The sequence below is a fragment of the Dromiciops gliroides genome, chromosome 3 (genome assembly GCF_019393635.1).
Source record: "Dromiciops gliroides isolate mDroGli1 chromosome 3, mDroGli1.pri, whole genome shotgun sequence".
Classification (NCBI taxonomy): Eukaryota; Metazoa; Chordata; class Mammalia; order Microbiotheria; family Microbiotheriidae; genus Dromiciops; species Dromiciops gliroides.
Genome location: NC_057863.1, coordinates 480,037,250 through 480,059,271, shown reverse-complemented (window position 1 = coordinate 480,059,271; position 22,022 = coordinate 480,037,250).

Below are 22,022 nucleotides of genomic sequence, written 5' to 3'. Positions count from 1 at the left end.
GCAATACAATGATCCAACACAAATACAAAATACTCATGGAAAATGCTCTAGATATTCAGAAAAAGAACTATGGAGTCTGAATGTACATTGAAGCATAATATTTTCACTTATGTTGGGTTTTTTAGTTGTTTTTTCTTCTTTCTTGTATTTTTCCTTTTGTTCTGATTCTTCTCTCACAACATGACTAATGTAGAAATATGTTTAACATGAATATGATGTATAACCTATATCAGATTGCTTGCTGGCTTCAGGAGCAGGGGAGGGAAGGGAGGATGGAAGAAAAATTCAGAACTCAAAATCTTACAAAAAAGAACGCTGAAAACTTTTCATGTAATTGGAAAATAAAATACTAAAAAAATCTTATTAATTGACTGGTTAGAATCATAATGTAAGAATTGTGAGGAACTTTAAGTATCATTCAATTTAATTCAACAAGCAAATATTTCAAGGATAAAAAGATAAGATTAAAAAGCAGTCATTATCTGCCCATTCTTTTAGGGCAGCTAGGTGGCACAGTGGATAGAGTGCTAGGACTGAGTTTATTCAAATCCTTCCTCAGATACTTACTAGCTGTATGACCCTGGGCAAGTCACTTAACCCTATTTGCCTCAGTTTCCTCATCTGTTAAATGAGCTGGAGAAGGAAATGGCAAAATACTCCAGTATCTTTACTAAGACAACCTCAAATGGGCTCATGAAGAGTTGGACATGACTGAAATGAGTGAACAACAAAAGTCCATCCTTCTACTGTGCTCTCTTGAACTTTTGCTTTATTTTTTAAATTTTCATTCATTTTATATCTCTTCCTCTCACACTCTTTCTATCTTCTGACTTACATTGAGTTCTAACTCCTCACAATGACATATCAAATGCCTTCCTTTCTAGTATAGGTTATACCTTCTCTTATAACCTTTATTCACAGGTTTTCAAGATGGAGTTGAAATATTTCTTGATTCCATTGCCACTTCCAGACTCTCCCTCTACTACTATCACTTAGCAATCCTTCTTTTGAACTTCACTCTATCCAAATGTATCACCAAATAAAGATCCTGATGCAATTATTTTCTACTAATCTGAAGGTTATTTTCCTTCCTTTCTCCAGGAGTTGAGTGCCTGATTCAAAATAATCCTTGCTACCCCAAATTCTGCTTCCATACTTGGGGATTTCAACATGCATGTTACACCCCCCAATACTTTTTTTTTTTTTTTTGCGGGGCATTGAGGGTTAAGTGACTTGCCCAAGGCCACACAGCTAGTAAGTGTCAAGTGTCTGAGGCCAGATTTGAACTCGTGTCCTCCTGAATCCAGGGCCAGTGCTTTATCCACTGTGGCGCCACCTAGCTGCCCCCCCCCAATACTTTTCATATCCCAGTTCACTGATCTCCCCAACTCGTACGACTGATTGCTCAACTCTACTTCAGCTACACACAAAGATGGTAACAATCTTCACTGTCATAACTAACAACTCTGAAACTCCTTTACTCAGCCACATATCATTATTTTCAAGTCCTCCTGCTGCTGAGTCTTCTCCACTCTCACCTAAATATTCCCACTTCTGTCAAATGACTCTTGTATAGCAGGTACTGTGGCATGATGTCTTTATCTTTCCTTACCATCCTTACTAAACACTTTACATGTATTTTCTAGGACAGAATAGGGCAGAAAAGCTTGGGGCCTCTCCCCTATCTGAGGCTTTAGTTCTATTGCAGTTCTCCCTCACTTAAAAGATGTTTAAGAAGAGAGAGAGAGTTTTCATCTGTTTGTGCTTTTTTAGTTCTGTTTCAGCAATCAATTAAAAGGTTTTTCATCATGTAGTAAGTCACCAAGAAACAAGCATAATACCTGCATATGCTCTGAATTAAGAGCAAGATCTCATTATTACAAGTCATATGGATTTCCAGAAGCAGGGCTTATCACACCTTCCTGTGGGCTGATACCAGGAAGAATATAATGCGCATGTTTTAGAAGACTGTCCCTCCCTTCTTCCAATCATATTCTCCCACCCAGGCTACCATGAAGCTAGAACATACAATGCTTCTATTTCTTTATCTCTTTGTGTTTGTTTTTTTCCTATTTTTGCATGACTGAATAGTGGAGATGAAATAGACCACAACTTAGTGAGCTTAAAAAAGTCAGAAGAATTAGAGGTCTAGTAATTGGAGTCCAAAGCAAAGACTATTATAGCAGTCAAGCAGGACAAGGAGAGAGTACAGCTCTGAGGTCACCAATGTGATCTACCACAGTAGTAAATTGGCCTCATAGCCAAGTCACTGTGTCACTCGTAAGCAAATGGGCAACTCCAGTCAGCATTATCATATCCAGAAGTTAATTCTGTAGAAATGTTTATAGCAAACCTTTTTTTTGATCCCACTCTCTCTAGAGATGGAGGTGGTAGATTAGAATGGGCAATATGGGTTATGGAAGTTTTTGTATTTAGGATTGTACTATAACTTCTCAGTAAATATTCCTGTATAAAAATTAATGATGTTAATTACTTGTCAGTGATATCAAGGAGATATTTACTGGTCAAAATGACACTGAGATTTATAACAGCTCTTTTTGTAGCAGCTTTAGAATTAGAAATCAAAGGAATGCCCATCAACTAGGGAATGGTTAAACAAGCTGTGGTATATGATTATAATAGAATATTATTGTGCTTTAAGAAATGACAAGCAGGATGATTTCAGAAAGGCCTGGAAGACTTAATTGAACTGATATATAATGAAGTGAGCAGAACCAAGAGAACTTTGGACACCGTAATAGCAATGTTGTTTGATGAAGAACTGTGAATAATTTAACTGTTCTCAGCAATACAATGATCCCACAACACAATCCCAAAGGACTAATGATGAAGCATACTATGCACCTCCAAAGAAAGAACTGATATTGATGGAACAGACTGAAGCATGCTATTTTGCACTTTCTTTCATTTTTTCTTTTATTCAAGTTTTCTTATACAAAATGACTAACATGGTAATGTTTTACATAATTGCACATGTATAACCTATATCTGATTGCTTACTGCCTCACAGAGGGGAAAGGGAAGGGAAGGAAGGAGGGACAGAATATGGAACTCAAAACTTTAAATAAAAATGTTTATTATTTTTAAAATGACATTGGGGTGTTAATCACTGGTTATATAATACTGAGATGGTAATTGGTTGATTGATATTAGGGCAAATATATAAGATGGGGATTCATGAGTAATAGTATTAGAAGAATCACCCCCACCTCGCAAGGCTGCCTCTAGAATCAGAATAATAACTTTCCTCTAGGGACTCAACTACCAATATTAATGAGGGTTGGAAAGATAACTCCAGATCATGCTACATTAGCCCCTGTGATTTAAACCTTAGAAATCTAAATATTTAGACCCTAGAGTTCAAGTGACCCATCTCCTTCCTTTTATAGATGAGGAAACTGAGGCCAAGGGAGATTAAAAACAACTTACCTAGGGGCAGCTAGGTGGCGCAGTGGATAGAGCACCGGCCGTGGATTCAGGAGGACCTGAGTTCAGATCCAGCCTCAGACACTTGACACTTGCTGGCTGTGTGACCCTGGGCAAGTCACTTAACCCCCATTGCCCCGCAAAAAAACAAAACAAAAACAAAAACAAAAAAACAACTTTCCTAGAGTCACATAGTAAGTAACCAAGTGGGAATTTGGATCCATTTCCTCTGACTGCAAATTCCCTACTCTTTCCAATATGCTATGCTACTTATACTGAGACAAAATCTTTCTTCCTTTAAATACTAACCCATTCGTTCCAATTCTTCCACTTTCAAACTATTCCCTGGCCCCTGCTATTCAAATTTCTATGCTTTTGCAGAGACTATCCTCATGCTTGGAATGCCCCTACCTCATCTTTGCTTTGTAGAATCTTTTGTTTTCTTCAATTGACTACCTACAAGGTGATACTCATCACTCCCCAGTTACTTTTTCCATCTCCCACAAATTAACTTGTAGATATCTTTTATATACTTTATGTATATTGGTATACACATTGTTCTCTCCTACCTCCACCCCACCCCACGATATCATGTAAACTCCATGGCAGCAAGGAATGTTTCTGTCTTTGTCTTTATATATCCTACACCTAGTATTATATAAGTCCTTAGAAGGGATGAATAAATGCTACTTGTTGAATTCTTTAATTACTCCATAACTACTGTCAAAAGTATCAAGAAAGCACCCTGTCTCAAATACTGCAGAGAGGTCAAGAAGGATGTTAACTGAAAAAAATGTCCATTGGTTTTGGCTAAAAGAGGGCATTAGTGACCTTGGAGAGAGAAATTTCAGTCAAATGTGGGAAGTGGATGCCAGATTTCAAGAGGCTGAGGAAACAAATGGGTGGAGAGGAAGGAAGTGGAGGCAGCCAGCATAGGTTCCTCTTCCTAGAAGTTTGGCAGTGAAGGAAAGGAGGAAAATAGGATAGCTTGAAGGGGTACTAGGGTCAAGAGAATATATTTTTAGGTTGAGGAAGATCTGAGCATGTTTTCAGGCAGAAAAAGGAGCTGGGGGAGAGGGAGAGAAGGAGAGAGAGAGAGAGAGAGAGAGAGAGAGAGAGAGAGAGAGAGAGAGAGAGAAGATGCATATTTATAATTGATGAAACAAGGTCCTAGAGAATTAAATCAAAGACACAGAAGCTAAAGTTATCCATGGCAAGGAGTGTAGCTACCTTACTCTCTGAAACTCAAGGGAAAACGATGATTTCTATTGTTTCCTCCAACTCTGAGTCTATGATTTTATGACAAATCATAATCATAATAATAGCTAACATTTATATAGCACTCTAAGTTTCAAAAAGTACTTTAATGATGCAGAGGAGGGTGCTCAAGCCTGTCCTGATCCCCTCGCTGTTAGTCCATATACATATGCATATATACACATAGTCTAGACTTGTGATTTCATAGGGAACTTCTGGTTGAGTAAAATCCCTCTAATAGTGCAGAGTGTCAATTCTTCTGCAACTAACAGTTTTAGAGAGTTGCCTGCATCATTGAGAGGTTAAGTCACTTGCTCAAGATCAAAGTTAATATATGCCAGAGGTGAGTCTTGAACTCAGATGTCTTGACTCCAAGGTTGCCTATCTATCCACTACTCCCAATTGTCCCTCATAGATAATTTATTGGTATTAAAATAAAGAACACAGTGAAGATATAAATCAGTCTGTGACAAGGACATCTGGGACCCTTTTGTCCTGATATCATACGTAAAGTGTGAAGTCCAACCAGGAGGTGGGTTCTCTGAAGCTCTGCCTGGGCTGCGTCCTGACTTGAGGGGCTCCTAAAGACTGGAGCATACACTGTTTTATACATAAGAGGTCAAGGGATCTGAAACCTTTTATAAATGCACCATTCTCAAGTATGCAATCTTTAAGTACCTTTGAATTGCACCTATGATGACAAAGCTAACTCCTTTGGTGTTCAGTCTGGTTGTTTCAGTCTTTACTTCATTTGTTTTTCACTCTGAAGGAATGTGCTTAATCTGACCAGACTATCTCAGTCACTTAACAAATGTGTATCCAATTTAGATGAGAATATCACTTGAGGAACATTTTTAGGGAACTGGAGGGTGGAGGTGAGTGAAGAAACATGAATCCTATATGAAATACATAGGGTTTTCAAGTAGGGCAGCTAGGTGGTACAGTGGATAGGGTACTGGGATTGAAGTAAGGAAGGATCATCTTCCTGAGTTAAAATCTGGCCTCAGACACTTACTAGCCATGTGATCCTGGGTAAGGCACTTAACCCTGTTTGCCTTAGTTCCTCATTTGTAAAGTGAGCTGGAGAAGAATATAGCAAACCACTCTAGTATCTTTGCCAAGAAAGCCCCAAATGCGGTCACAAAGAGTCAGACACGACTGAATAACAACAAAATGGCCTTCAAACATGAAAGTTCAACAACAGAAAGTTTGACCAATGGGTGATGAATATTTTAGCCACTCACTTATTGAGACTTTTAACTAAGGCTGTAGGGGCAGCTAGGTGGCACGGTGGATAGAGCACCGGCCCTCGATTCAGGAGGACCTGAGTTCAAATCTGACCTCAGACACTTGACACTTACTAGCTGTGTGACCCTGGGCAAGTCACTTAACCCCAATTGCATCACCAAAAAACAAAAATACTAAGGCACTGTGATCTGTGCCAGAGGAGGCAATCTCCATACCAACGAAATGATGGATCTTTTCAGCTATTGAAATATAGACACAATGAGGGAAGGAATGAGGAGAAATTTACTCTTCAATGTTCCAAAAGGTAGAAATTGGACAAATGAGTAAAAGTTAGAGGGAAAGAAATGTCATATCATTATAAAGGAAGAACTTTGTAAGATACTGGCTCTAAAACTATAGTCAGTCCTGTGATCCTTGTCACAACAGAAGTTGCCTGACAACAATAAGGGGAAAGTTACAAGATAGAAAGTTCCTCATAGTCTTTCATTTACCTGAAGTTCTATAGAACAAATACCAAGAAGATTCAAGCAGAGGCTAGGTGATTTTCTCTCAAGGCTTCAATTCAACAAGGATACTGATTAAGTGCCTGGTACATGCCAGACACTATGCTAGATGCTAGGATATAAAAATGAAACTATTCAGTACTGAGAAGAAAGTTGGTCTAGACCAGTAGGGTCAAACTCAAATAGAACCAGGAGCCATTAATCTATACATAAGGATCCCTGCAGGTCACAGATTGATTTAGTTTTAAAATGTGATGTTTATGTTTCACTGAATTTTTACTTATTTTGTAAAATATTTCCCAATAACATTTTTTTTTTGGTGGGGCAATGGGGGTTAAGTGACTTGCCCAGGGTCACACAGCTAGTAAGTATCAAGTGTCTGAGGCCGGATTTGAACTCAGATACTCCTGAATCCAGGGCCAGTGCTTTATCCACTGTGCCACCTAGCTGCCCCCCCCAATAACATTTTAATCTGGCTTGGCTTTTTGTTTAACACCTCTAGTCTAAATGATCTCTAAATTTCCAGGATTTCAACTCTACTTAAGGGTTCCTATTCATCAGATTCAGTCTCATTCAACCCTAAATTAATTTGTTTTTAGTTGAATTCCTCACAGGATGTTGGGTGCCCTAATTTCAGGACGTGAATTTGCTCTAATTTTTTTGTGTCGGGTTTGCATTCATCTACTCCCCCACCCACTATATAAATAACAATTTTACATTTAACTTGATTACCAATTTGTGTTTCTGGGAAAACTAGATAACTCAGGCTCATTCCAGTGAAGCCCACTAACATTCCATTCTGATTACCTATCACATTCCACCCAGAACTGAGTATAATAAACTTACATTTGACTTCTTTAGTTAATCCATTTTCTAACGGCTTCCTTATAGAGACATCAGATCCTCAAACTTCATTAGTCCCTATAGAGAAATCCCTATAGAGTCCCAGCCCTGAACTACAGCTTAGGAAAGCATCTACTAAAGAGCTATTAATAATTCTAAAGTTTTCATAAGCTATTTACATTCATTACCAGTGGTCGAGGGACCCCAGAGGTCTCAAAAGGATACTGGGGATCCATAAATGTGGGTTTAATCCTGAAGTCTTAACCACCCCCCCAAGGGGAACAGTTTCTTTGGATTTGTCCCCACCTCCAGAGGAAAATTTTTTGAAAATCACTAAGTTTGGCTATGGCTAATGTCTAGGCATCCCCGAGTGTTACCCCCTCTCACAAAAACACTAGATGTACAATATAGGCCTCGGGTATAATATAGCCTTGTATGTCCTCCACACCACAAAATGCATATGATTCAAAAGGAATGTATGAAAAAGTTTAGGAAACATAAAACATTTAAATAGTCTATTACACTCATTATATAATCATATTTAGAAGGCGAGTCACAGTGGAAAGAATGCTGGGCTTAGAGTCAGGAAGATTCATCTTTCTGAGTTCAAATCTAGCCTCAGACAGACACTTACTAGTTGTGTGACCCTACACAAGTCATTTACCCCTGTCTACCTCAGTTTCTCCATCTATAAAATGAGCTGGAGAAGGAAATGGTGAACTATTCCAGAATCTTTGCTAAGAAAACCCCAAATGTCGTTACAGAGAGTCAAACACAACTGAAAATGACTGAACAACAGTATTTCAAAGGCAAAGACCCTTTGTGAGACTGCTAAACAAATATTTCCTATTTGCCTTAGTCTTATAATATCCAAGAAATTATGGAGATTTGGCAAGGTTCAGATCTCCTGCTTAGCCATGGCATGTCTGCAGTCCTTTAGTTAGCAGATTCTTCTGTTGGTATTTCTCACCCCCAAGAAGCTTGATTGATATAAAGGAAATCTCCCTCTGGGCAACTGGTGCGCAACTCATGCTCAAGAAAAGGAAATTGGTGGGAGAAATCGTTCAGGAGCTTGAGGTCCACAAAACTTCTGTCTCAGTTTAATCTCAGTAAGCATTGTCTATATGACATGTGCTTCTCATTCAGATTTCTCGTTTCTATTGTTTCTAGGGAAGAGAGAAAAGTCTCCCACCCCACTATTGCCAAGTGCTTTAAAATGCTTGTCGACTTGACTGCAAGGGATCAGAGTACAAAAGAGTAGAGCTGTTTCACAACTCACTTTTAGACAACAGAGAGGGTGAATTTCTCTGACAAGAGTCTGTTCTCCCAGGCCCTAGTCAATAGATGGACAGGAAGAAGCCCTAGTCTCTGAGGAGTTTGTATCCTTTCAGCAAAGGGCTACTGAACATGTCTAGTGCTGCTTTCTGATATAAGTATGTGCCATGTAATTTCATCAAGTTTTATTGAGACTTGTCAAATTAATTAGGGTTTTCCTGATAGTCTCCAGCAATATCCATTCACTCATTTAGGTACTGACCTATGATTTCATCAGTTCAGGGAACTCCTGAGAAAGAGAGAGAGAGAGAGAGAGAGAGAGAGAGAGAGAGAGAGATGATAGATATAGAGATATAGATATAAATACATACACACATGCATACACATATGTATGTATATGTGTGTGCATGTATGTATGTATATTCTCCAAAGTAAGATTTAATTCTTCCAACATTAGGCAAATTGAGGCATAATTTATTCCCCTGCTACAAGTGAGGAACCAAAGCTGAGAGACATTCCTATTTCTAAAGAAGAAAATAGCTAAGAAAGAAATAGAAACTCATGTTCCCTGAATTCAGGTCCAGTTCTCTCTTCTACATGGAGCTAGCTGTCTGCAGAAGGCAACAGATCACATAAATGACTTTTGACTTCTCATACCTTTAACTTCTACATCTCTGATTTAAAAACCAGTTAAGAGGCATGGCTATTGAACTCCACCTACTGACTGACTGATGAAATTTCTCTCATGTCTTAGACCAGCTTTCCATTAGTAAAGGGCAAAAACCTGGCATTATGTTGGAAAGGAAAGAATAACATGGAAGAGCAAGTGAAAATTCAAAGACTTCAGTCAATTTCAGCTGTTTATTTAAACAGTTCCCATTCAAAAGCTAGGCACTCCTCCATAAAAGGGAGACTTTGTTCGATGCCAGGTCCCAACCAAAACAAAAAAGCAATGAGAGGCACAGAAGTAGAAAATGTTTAAGGTCCTACATAAAAGGGTGGAGCAAGTAATACTTTTATTTAATATACTTTTTATAAACATATATTTCTAATGCCAGAAGATGTCATTCCCCATGATATTGATTTATATTTCTTGCTAATCTCAAATCATAAGTGTTACAGAGAAGAAAGACTCAAAGCTTCCATCAGGCTACAGTAGAAAGAACACTCTGGAATCAGAGAACCAGGGTTCAAATTCTGCCCTTGATTCTAACTACCTGTGTGTCCTTGGGTGGGTCACTTAACATTGTTAGATCTCAGTTTGGAAAATGAGGAGACTACACTAGATAGTCACTGAAGTTGCATTTAGCTTTTGATTGATCGATGCTCATCCAGGAGGAACAAGCTCCTTTGTATATCACAGCTCTGGTCTGAAGTAAGAGAAAGACCCTTCTGTTCTTATTAGGCAAAAACTGAGAAAAGATTTTAAGTTGACATCTAAAAGAAACCTTTCGTATGTTTCCCTAATGAAAGAGATATTGAAAAGGCATTTAAAAATTAACTGGACTGCTCGAACCATTTCCCCTTTGCTTCAGAGCAATTCAAGATGGCAAGTTTAGAATCAACAGATCCTGAAAGCAAGGAGGAGCTTCCCAAAGGATGCACATGTCCTGCTCCAACAGTGTGTTGAGTTTCTTCTTCTTGGTGGTGGTAATTTTTTTTAATACTTTCACCAGTTTCAGGAAAGGGTGGGTTAGAGTCAGGGATTTCCTGAAGCTTTGCAGAACAAATATTCTAATGAACCAGAGGAGCCCCAAGAGAGTTATGTTTTGGAACATATCGACCCCCTCTGCGGTATTATTATCTTTGCCACAATTTGCAGGTTTTGTGAAACTTATTTTTAATCTTTAACAAAGCATGTCCATGTTTATCTTAAATACTGAAAAGGTTTAATAATTTAAAACAAAACTTTTACAAATAATTAAGTATACAATGAATGCTCAAACATAAAAGTCAAGCAGAATGTTACCTCTACAAGAAAGGGCTTCCTAAAGATCAAAGGAATTTTGTTTGTTTGATTTGCCAAAGACAAATAACATGTACTTTCACTTTAAGGGATTCTGAATGGCTGTTAAAAAGGCTAAAAGATGTTTTTACTTTCCTGCCCCCATGGAGATAAAGGTTTTTTACTATTCAGATTCACAAAGCAGGAAGAAATTGCTCAAAGAGCTGAGAAACTCAGAAGATCTGAGTTCTAGTTCCAGTTCTGCTGCTTGTCAGCTACATGATCCTGGGTAACTCAGACTTAAGGCCTGGTTTCCTCATCTGTAAAATGGAGACAATACTATTGCCTACAAAAGAGCAAGAAGAGGTGGATCTTGTGTCTTCAGGAAACTTGATGTGAAAACCAGCTAAAGCAGATTACCTCAAGTATTTTGGGATGAAACTAAAAGGATGATAACAAGCACATCAAAATATCTGACAGCAGTTTCATAGCAAAGTTTTTATTGTCAATGATTATGGAACTGTCACTTTGGTCTTTACATTTCACTGCTGTAAGAGATTTATGAGAGATGGATAAATAGATAGGTGGTGGATTGATAGATTTCTAGATAATAAATAAGTAGATACATTGACAGGCTAAGTAGGTAGATAGATGGTAGTGAGGTAGACAGAGAGGGAGGGAGGGAGATGATAGATGTTCTTGTTTGTCCTTCATTTTTGAAGAGGACCAATATCACGGGATGATATCTTCATTCATGTATGAACTGGATTTGTGAGGCAGAGTTGAACAAAGCCTCCATCTCTCTTCCAAATTCCAGTGGCAAGACAAAAGTTGAAACAAGTGGTGATGGCCCAGGATACAGTGGATGATCTTGGCATTTTTGATGTCTAACCACAGCACCTGCTTTTCTCACTTGCCCATTCTACTAGGGAAAGTCTTCACATGTTTGGGTACCCCCCCCAACCAATTCATCAACAGATTTGAAGCCCATTGTTTATCCTCAACCTGGTTTAGCCTGTCTGCCAAGCCAGTTTTACTGGGGTGTGGCCATTGCCCACGTTACAGTTTCTTGGAGCCACAAGTGAGAGTTGGATACCAGGTGGACACCTAAAGTGGATCAGCCCTAAAAAGAGCTTAGCAAACCCTCACACCAAAGGTGCTAATCTTCCTTGAATACTTCACATACTTCCGATGACAGATAATGATTAGACAGATGATGATGATACAGAGAAAGAGAGAGAATTTAGTACTATGTGCCAAGCCCCATGCAAAATGTAAAGGATACAAATACAAAAGTGAAGATAGTCCCTGTTGTCGAGAAAATTATATTCTATAAGGGGTAGATTATACATACATATATATGAGTAATGGCCAGGGAGGGGCATTTTGACTGGAAAATTATAAGGATGGTGAGAGGAGCCATAGGAGAGTAGATAAACACACACTTTCTAGTATCAGTGGTAGTACAGACTTGATTAAGTTTCCAGAACTGGAAAGCAAAGGATTGCACAGGAAGAGGTTATGCACACCTTGACAAAGTGAGGTACGGCAAGGTCTCCTGGATATAGTGAGCCACATGAGGCATCAATCAGTCAACAACAGTCAGTCAACAAACATTTATCAAGCATTACAATGTGCCTCATCATTCAGGAAATCAGGGCCCCAGAAAAGGAGTTCAGGACCTGAAAGAGTTAAGTTCTCCATGTCTGGGTAGCAAGGCTGGTGGTGAGAAGAAATCTTTTGACTTTTTGGGACACTTGGATATCTGCCAGCCTTCACTCTTTTTTTCTTGACAGGGCAATGAGGGTTAAGTGACTTGCCCAGGATCACACAGCTGGTAAGTGTCAAATGCCTAGCTCGGATTTGAACTCAGGTCCTCCTGAATCCAGGGCTGGTGCTCTATCCACTGCACCACCTAGCTGCCCCCTAGCCTTCACTCTTGATATAAGATTGTACCACTTCCTTTTCTGATCATACAGTTCCTGTATAATATCTTCTATGCTTTTTCTTGACAGTATAGCTCTCCTCTTTGTATATTTACTTGTTTTGGTTTGGCTGCTCTTCCAGCTTCATCTTCTATCATACCATTTATACTTCTTAATCTTAGGCCCATTCTCCTGATCAGTGAGTCTCTTTCCCAGATCATAGTTTCATGAGGTATTTCATTCATGCTCATTTCACTTTGGCTCAACTTACTCTCAATACTTCTCCACTTCCTTCTCCTGCATGGGTATTCTCTCTCCCCAATTCATTCATTTATTTCTAGACAAAGACCTCTAGCACATTGAGTGGATCTATGAGGGCATGTATATCAGTGATATAGGATGAGAAGATGTGAATGCAATGCCGTCTATACCAGTGGAAGAAATACCCACACCAAAAAGATGTGAGATCTTGGAAAGCTTAGGAATAGTGAAGTAGCCATGGACTATACTATGAATGCTCTCCAGCTTTTCTCTGAAACAAAAGCTGCTCTTTTCAATGTGATACGCTCTATGGCTAAAAATCATTAAACATCACAACCTCAGAAGAATTATAATTGAGGATGACCCTGGTCTTTATGGCTGTACATCGTGATTTATATATATATATATATATATATATATAATAGCTACCCGATGTGACTTGTGAAGATTCTCTATGAAAGACTTATGGAAGAACAAGGGACACACACAGAGGATAAAAAGGCATGAATGATTTGGAAGCTGCATCAACAGGTTTGACAAATAGATCTATATGAAAGTATTAAAATAAAAGTAATCATAGTAACTATAACAATGACAATAATAAAAGGTACTACTTTTTTTTGTCTTTTTGTTTTTGTTTTTTGGGGGGTTTTTGGTACTACATTTTAAAAAGTTGTATGCTGAATTGCCAACTGAATAGTATTTTCCTAAATGACTATCAATGTTATTAAAGAACTCACATTTCTTTAGTGCTTTAAGGTTTACTAGGTGCTCATAACAAACCTATGAAATAGGGAATCCAAATATCATCCATCCTCCCTTCTTTATAAAAGAAAACTGAGGTTGAAAGAGAATAAATGACTCAGTCACATATCCAATAACTAGAGCAGATATTGAGAGTCAGATTTCTTTTGGCTCCAAACCTATCACCCTTTCCAAAATACCATACTACCTTTTTTGACTTTTCCTTCTTTTGAAGCTGTGATGAAACGAACATCCTACCACTATGACATAGATTGAGTTCCTTTATTGCAGAAGTAACCTGTGATCCTGGATTTTCAAAGGTTAACTGGAGTGAAAGCTTTAAAAGTTCCAACAGACCAGAAGGGCTTTGAGTATGTTCCCAGGATTAGATCTTGCTTTTTTCCTAAGGACTGGCCAAGCTAAGTACAGAGAAGCTCATTACCTACTGGTGGAAGCCATTTGGTTATGTGTTCTTATCCTTGACATTCCATGTAACAAAGAAAAATACAAGATGATACGTCAGCCTATGAAACCCCCTTCTTTTTAAATGATAATGGCAGACTGAGGGAAAGGGGCAAGAAGGAACAAAGGGTGCTTTGTAATTTTTACATGGTTTTAAGACCATCAGTAGATGTTAATTTAGCTTTTGGTTATGCTATGATATGAAATCACCCAACAAGTTGACATACTCCTGGGAGCAGTGAATGTTGATGCTAACATTCTCTAATTGAAACCAGAAGCTATAAGGAAGTTATGGTTAAATGGAAGACTATCTCTAGAAACGTAAATAAAGGAATTGGTATAGTTGGCTTTACTAGCAATCTAAAGGCAACAAAAAACACTTCATGGGACACTTGGTAATTTGATATTGCAGTACTATTAATGAGCACAAGCAAAAAGACCACCATGGAGATAATTATGACTTATGTGCCCCTCAAATGAATGTATACATTAATATTTGTAACTTCAATGCTAAAGTGATGTGAATGTAATGAATTGTGTGATAAAGAACTGTGAATGACTTGACTATTCTCAACAATACAATAATCTAAAACAATCCCAAAAGAATATTGATGAAACATACTATCCACTTCCCCCCAAAAAACTGATATTGATGGAACAGATTGAAGCGTGTTATTTTTCACATTCTTTCATTAAATGACAAATATGATGATGTTTTGCATGATCATATATGTATAACCCATATTGGATTGTTTGCCACCTCGGGAAGCGGGGAGGGGAGGGATAGAGATTGGAACAGAAAAATATAAATAAAAATGTTTAATCTGAAAAAGAATGAAACCAAAAAAGAAAGAAAATATACATTATGTATGTTATATATGTGTATGTGTATATATCTACATTTGATATGTGTATACAATTTAATTATGTATCACAAATTTTTTTAAAATAAAGATTTTTTTTAAAAAGGACTCTTATAGAGTCATGGAATTAGAAATGACCCAACAGGTAGTCCTGTCTAATAAATACCTTTGTTACTTTTATTGAAATATTTTTTTAAAAAGATAAAACTGTAAGGACAAGAAATAGGTTTAACAATAAAAGCTATGCCAATAATTCTATGGCAAACTATTTTCTTTACCAGTGAAAATGAAGCCATCATTTCTGGGATCTAACATTTTAGTCCTTAATGAGAAATGAAAATGGTGCTAAAGAAAAGAAAATGGTGATGGACAGATTATCCGGATCATACCAGGGATACACAAAGGAGTTTTGTTTTAAAGCTAACACAATTTTTGTTTGTTTGTTTTTGTTTTTGTGGGGCAACAGGGGTTAAGTCACTTGCCCAGGGTCACACAGCTAGGAAGTGTCAAGTGTCTGAGGCTGGATTTGAACTCAGATCTTCCTGAATCCAGGGCCAGTGCTTTATCCACTGCACCACCTAGCTGCCCCTAAGCTAACACAATTTTAGATCATTGAGGGATCAATCCTCAAGATATCTGAAAGCATACAAAACTGTAGAAAAAAATTACAGATGATATCTGTGCAAAGGCAATTGAGAAGGCATCAATAACTACCAACCCAAGAAGGGATGAATGAATGAATGAATGAATGAATAAGTTCCCAGATCCACAGCTCATTCTCCAGACTTCTCTACCTCCAAGTCAACAACCTCATTGCCCTGAAAATGCTTCTGTCTTATGGCCTTTTCTTTTGATTGGTGAGTCAGTCCCTGGCCTGGATCACCATTTCATCAGGTGCCCAGGCCATATTAATTTCACTCTGTCCTCCATTCTTCACTCTCCAGATTTCTCCATATCCTTGAGAGCAGTGAATATCTGTGAAGGTATTCTCTCTCCAAGCCACCCTACTCCCACTTTCCAGCATTCCTTGATATATAGTCTTCTCATTTTCAATTGTACTCTCCTTGTGAGTAGGGACCATCTTAGCTTGTATTTATATTTCTAGTGCTTAGCACAGTGTCTGCCACATAGTATAAGCATTTAAATTCTCTTTCCTTCCTTCCTTCCTCCCTCCCTCCCTCTTTCTTTCTTTCTTTCTTTTTCTTTCTTTCTTTCTTTCTTTCTTTCTTTCTTTCTTTCTTTCTTTCTTTCTTTCTTTCTTTCTTTCTTTCTTTCTTTCTTTCTTTCTTTCTTTCTTTTTCTGTCAATCCAATAAAAAATTATTTAGCATTTACTATGTTTCAACCACTAGGCTAAATTCAGGAGATAGAAATAGAAAAGTGAGACAATCCCTGGTCTCAAGGAGCTCACATTCCAATTTGAGAAACATATATACACATACATACACACACACATATATATACACACACATGCATACACACACAGACCAAATCTTTAGTTATATTATGGGTGCTAAAGGGACAGAGAATGAATATGACATGCCTCTGTTTATTAGCCATACAAAAGCATGTTATTTTATAAAGCAAAGTGCAGCCTTAGAGACTCTCCTCCAAAAAAGTCTTATCATGTACATATTGTAAGATCACACAAAATTCTGTGAAAGCTACTTTAACAAAGTTTACTTTTTTTCAAGGATTTTTCATATTTTTAATACTAAGTGAGGCATAAAACAAGGTGACACTTTAAGCAAAAGAGTTTGCTACCATTATGGAAGTTGTCCAGCACAGAGTCGTCAGATCAAGTTAACAAGCATTTATTCAGCATCTACTATGTGTCAAGCACTGCGCTAAATGTGAAGAATACAAAGAAAAGGGGTGAAAAAAGAGTCCCTGCTCTCAAGGAGCTCATTGTCTAACAGGGGAGATAATGTGAAAATAATTATGTACAAACAAGATATATACAGAATAAATTGAAGATAATCTTAGAGGAAAGGTCCTGGCATTAGCAGGAATTGAGAAAGGCTTCTTGCAGAGGGTGGGTTTTTAGCTTGAAGGAAGCCAGGGAAGCCCAGAGGTAGGAATGAAGGAGAAAAGCATTCCAGTGATGTAGGACAGCCAGTGAAAATGCATGGAGTTAGGAAATGCAGTGCCATGTGCAAGGAATAACAAAGAGGTCAGTGTTGTTGGATCAAAGTACTTGGAGAGGAGTAAGGTATAAGAAGTCTGAAAATATAGGAAGGGACCAGATAATGAAGGCTTGAGAAACCAGAGGATTTTAAAAGAATGATTTCATATAGATGGTGAGGTCTGTCAGCTATGTTTCTATTAGCAAATTATATTGTGTTGACTATATCAAGTCCTAGAATACCACTGGGCCTCATAAATGAGGTTCATACATGAGTTTTACATACAGGAAAAACCAAGTGGATCCCACAAGTCTATTGTCCAGCTGAATAGATGGACCAGTGAACTGCTTCAGAAAATCTATGTAACTTAGACATACACTGAAAATGAAATGAACCCAGAACTGAACAAAATAAAGAGAGGTGGTTGGATTGCTTTTGAGAAATTGTAGTTTTCAGTTAAACAAAAGCATGTCTTTTTAATACCAGTTGTCTTTCAGGTATCATGAAGAGTAGAAAGCTGGCCTTGGAGTTAGAAAGACTTCAGTTTAAGGCCTATTTCTGACACCTACTGGCTGTATGACACTGGGCAAGTCACTTAACCTCTTACTGCTCTAGGCAAATCTTGAAGATTAAGTGGCAGAGAAGGTACTGACCTGAATTGGTAGAGAGAGTTTCTTCATCTGGGAACTGCTATATCAATAAAAACACAGTTCCAATCACTATACACTATCCTTATTCTTTTGGACTTGCTACATGGCCCTAAATCACAGATATCGCACTTTCCAAAGAATTAACATTGCAAACCACCCAAAGGACAATAGATAGATGTGTGGTGGGTATAAAAAAAAATGTTGATATATATAAGGATGTGTAAAAGTTATCTCCTAAGTGATTTGTAACAGGAAAAGTAAGTGGACCAATCAATCCTTTGTAGAGGATAATAGGTAGAAAGAGACAAACTGTACTGATTCCTGTTTAATATTAAACATCTAGAAAGCAAATGACATAACATCATGCAAAAGTGTTCTGGAAACCGTAAGTGCTATATAAATACCAAGTATTATAGACATATTAGGTTTTTTGTATAGGAAGGCCCTCAATGCTTTGGGTGGACCCTCTGTAGAAGATCTAAGAGAGGCCATGGAATAAGAATTGAATAGTATGAGAAGGCCATAGAATTATAGATCATATATTGAGAAATGAAAGGTATTATAGAGACCCATCATTTCATGGCTCGACTATTGCAATAGCCTTCTGGTTGCTTTCCTTGACTCCTTCCCTATTCCAATTCATCCTCTTCTCAGCTTTCAAATTGATTTTCACAAACCACAGGTCCAACTGGCCCTACTGACTCCTACTCAACAAACTGCAATGGCTGCCTATTACCTCCAGGATCAAATGTAAAACCCTTTGTCTGACATTTAGAGCCCTTCACCACCTGGTCTCTTTCTATCTTTCCAGTCTATTTAATCTTTAGTCCTTCCATATACTCTGTGATCCAGTGACACTGTCCTGTCTTGTTGCTCATACACAATGCTCCATCTCCATGCCCAGGCCTTTCCACTGGCTATCCTCCATCCCTGAAATCCTCTCTCCTCACATCCCAGCTACTAGTTTTCCCAGCTTCCTTCAAGACCCAACTCAAATCCCATCTTCTGTAGGAGGCCATTCCTGGTTCTTCCCACTTTTAGTGCCTTCCCTCTGAGATTACCTTCCACTTACATTATATATATATGTAGTCATTTGCATGTTGTCTCTCCAATTAGAATATGAGCTTCTCAAGGGCAGGGATCAAATTTTCCCCTTTCTTTATATCCCCATCCCATAGTATAGTTCCTGGCACATATTGAGTGCTTAATAAATGCTTTTTGACTGCCTGACTATATTCCTTTCATTTTGCAGATGAAGAAACTGAAGTCCAGAGAGGCAACTTGTTCAAAATCACACAGGTGACTTTGGTCTAGGCAGAAATAAATGGTAGAAGTTCTACCAGTTGAAAATGGGTTGGGGCAGCTAGATGGCGCAGTGGATAGAGCACCGGCCCTGGATTCAGGAGTACCTGAGTTCAAATCCATCCTCAGACACTTAACACCTACTAGCTGTGTGACCCTGGACAAGTCGCTTAACCCCAATTGCCTCACTAAAAAAACCAAACAAAAAAAAAAACAAAACAAAACAAAAAAAAAGAAAATGGGTTGCAATTGTCAGCACTGGAGAAAGTGTCCATATCCATAACATTATGGAGTCATTAAAGTTTCCTTGAAAGTTTGACCATGAAAGGTCTTATCTTAAAAACTATGGCAGAATTGGATATTCCTGAAATATTCAGTAAGTTCACCTTACTTTGACTTGAAATAGTGGCAGTATTGAAGCATTACTGGTTAATGTGCCCAATTGGCCCCTTGACACCCTTTAGGGACACACTCAAGGCTCTTTTCTGTCACTCACTTAACACTGAAACAACATAATACCATCATCCTCCACAAATACCACAGGTTACACATGTGTTTTCAAAATGTTCCAAATGCTTTTTTGTCATTGTTTTCTCAGTAATGCTTTCAATATGTGTTTTAGAGCTGTATACATTGTGGCATACACGTTTTTGTTATTGTGTTAATATTTTTTCATATTAAACATAAGCAAAAAGCCCATGTGTCCAGGAAAAAGGCCTTAGAAACATAAATAGGAACCTAAAGATAATCAGTCAGAGCCCAAGGGCAATTTAATATAAGCCTGCTTCTTTATTTATTTCCTTTATGTTACAGTCCTTTTAGAGTAGTAGAATGTACCTTCTGTAGACATATGCATATGTGTTTGTAATCTAATGATGTGAGGAGCTGTAAAAGGTCAGGATGACTAAGAAAGGGTAAGGGATGGTTCTGATCCATGTGGGCAACTGACCAGTGGTACAAAATGTTCAAATTAAAAAGAATTTTTGTGTGTTGTAATTAAAAAAAAACTTTTTGACATTAGGCTAATAAACTATAAATTCTATTGTGTATGATATGACAATTTATCAGTGTCAATGCCCTCAGATATCATAAAGAAATAAAGGCTTAATGTATCTTAAGAATGAAGTTCAGTTACATTGAAAATTTTTTTTAAACAGATAATCAAAAATAATTTCTATTTGACTGTAAAATATCTTAGATTAGGGGTGAGCAAACTTGGTCCATGGACTACCTGCTATTTTTATATTCCTATAAGCTAAGAATATTTTTTATGTTTTTAAGTAAAGTACTTTTGCCTTAGATTATTTTTTTATTTTAAAAAATGTGTAAAGTTTAATAGTTATTTTGGACTAATATTTAATGAATTCTACAGTCTTTGGGACATATTAGGCTTTATTTTTTTTCAAATTTATTTATTTGTTTGTTTGTTTATTTATTTATTTTGCTGGGCAATGGGGGTTAAGTGACTTGCCCAAGGTCACACAGCTAGTAAGTGTCAAGTGTCTGAGACCATATTTGAACTCAGGTCCTCCTGAATCCAGGGCCGGTGCTTTATCCACTGCGCCACCTAGCTGCCCTATATTAGGCTTTATTGCATTTTTCAAATCCTCTGGACAACAAAGGGGCTCAGGAAAACTAAAATTGACAGAGGGAAACTCACTGGAGCAAAAAATGCACGCAGAAATAATCTAATTTAACTACATAGACAAATGCTGTGTAATAAGTTTATATACTAATGCTGAAGAAGAGAACTATTAAGTGTATCATAGGTTAAATTTCATGTGAGAAAAATTTTATGGTACTATTATATTTTGGTCAGGGACATGAACTGAATGAATGAAATACTGATTTGGTTCAGTTTAGAGAATACTTCAATGTTCCAGAATTGAATCATTTTCGAAACTATTTTAGAATATTATTTATTTCAATTTAAATATTATTTATCTGCATATATGCTGCATGAATGTCTAACACTTTTTTGGTTCCAATTAGTTTGCCAGATGTTTGAAAGAGTTTTTAAAAAACAGCAACATTATTTCAATGTATTATTTAAGCATTTGGGTTTGGTTACCTAGAGTAGTTTGTTCCAATTTTTGTTTCACAATTTAGTTCAAGTTTCTAATGTCATGGATGTGATTTGACCCAAGGTTTATTAGAATCTGAATAACAAGAATCTGTGTGATAAGAGTGGACTATTTCTACTATGAAGACTTTTACATACTTGTTGTAGTTAATCAAATCATCAGAAAAAAGACAAGTGGTAGATGAACTCCAGAGTTCTAACCAGAACAGGGTGACTGGGGCTTTGGCCCAGACTGACAAATTTAAAGGGGTTTTCAGCATGTATACTCCAAAAGTTAAGCTTAGCACCTAGCTGGCAAGTCTAATCAGTTCAAATGGGGCTTTCTCCCTGTCTACTAATTCACCCTTGGCAAGTTTGCCTCACCTCAAACAACAGCCTCTCTATGATTTCTGTGTCTAGAGAAGGAGAGGAGGAATGTCTTGTCTCCCTTGAAGTATCCAATTTGATTTGTCTTAAAATTTTGATTTGAGGATGTTCTTCATGCTACTTGCCCTCTTTTAAATTTTGTAAAATTTGCCCAAAGTGTGCTTTTGCTTGGGATATGTTTTGGGAACCTTGTCCTAGTTGTACAAAAGTACAAGTTAGGGTTCTACATAAATTTGACATATGAAACTTCAGTTTTGGTGTGCAAGTTTTCTCTACCTTAAGTTCCATCCAGGCCCTTCCTGAGAAGTTGTTATGTAATGCCCTGTCTCTGTTAATTAAAGTTAGAAACTCAGAATGATTCATTTTTTTCCTCTTGTATTTATCTAATTGTACAAGGAAATAGATCACTTCTGGTCTTGCTCGCTTTAAAATGACCAAAAGAAACTCTTGAATCAGTACCCTTTTTAGGTCAGGGGCTTTAAAGTACAGGACTTATTAGCATCCGAACGGGAAGAGACAGCACTCTGGCATAGCACGACTTGCTGTGAGTGCTGTTCTTTCATAGCCAGGGAAAGGAAGGCATTTGTTGTACTAATACTGAGTGTATTTCCTTTGTGAACTAACCTTTAGTTCTGTGGAGATCCCCCATTTTAATGAGCAGGGACACAGTGGAGGCAGAGAGACACCAAAGCAGTGCTACAGTAGGTCTTCCTCCCTGCAAAG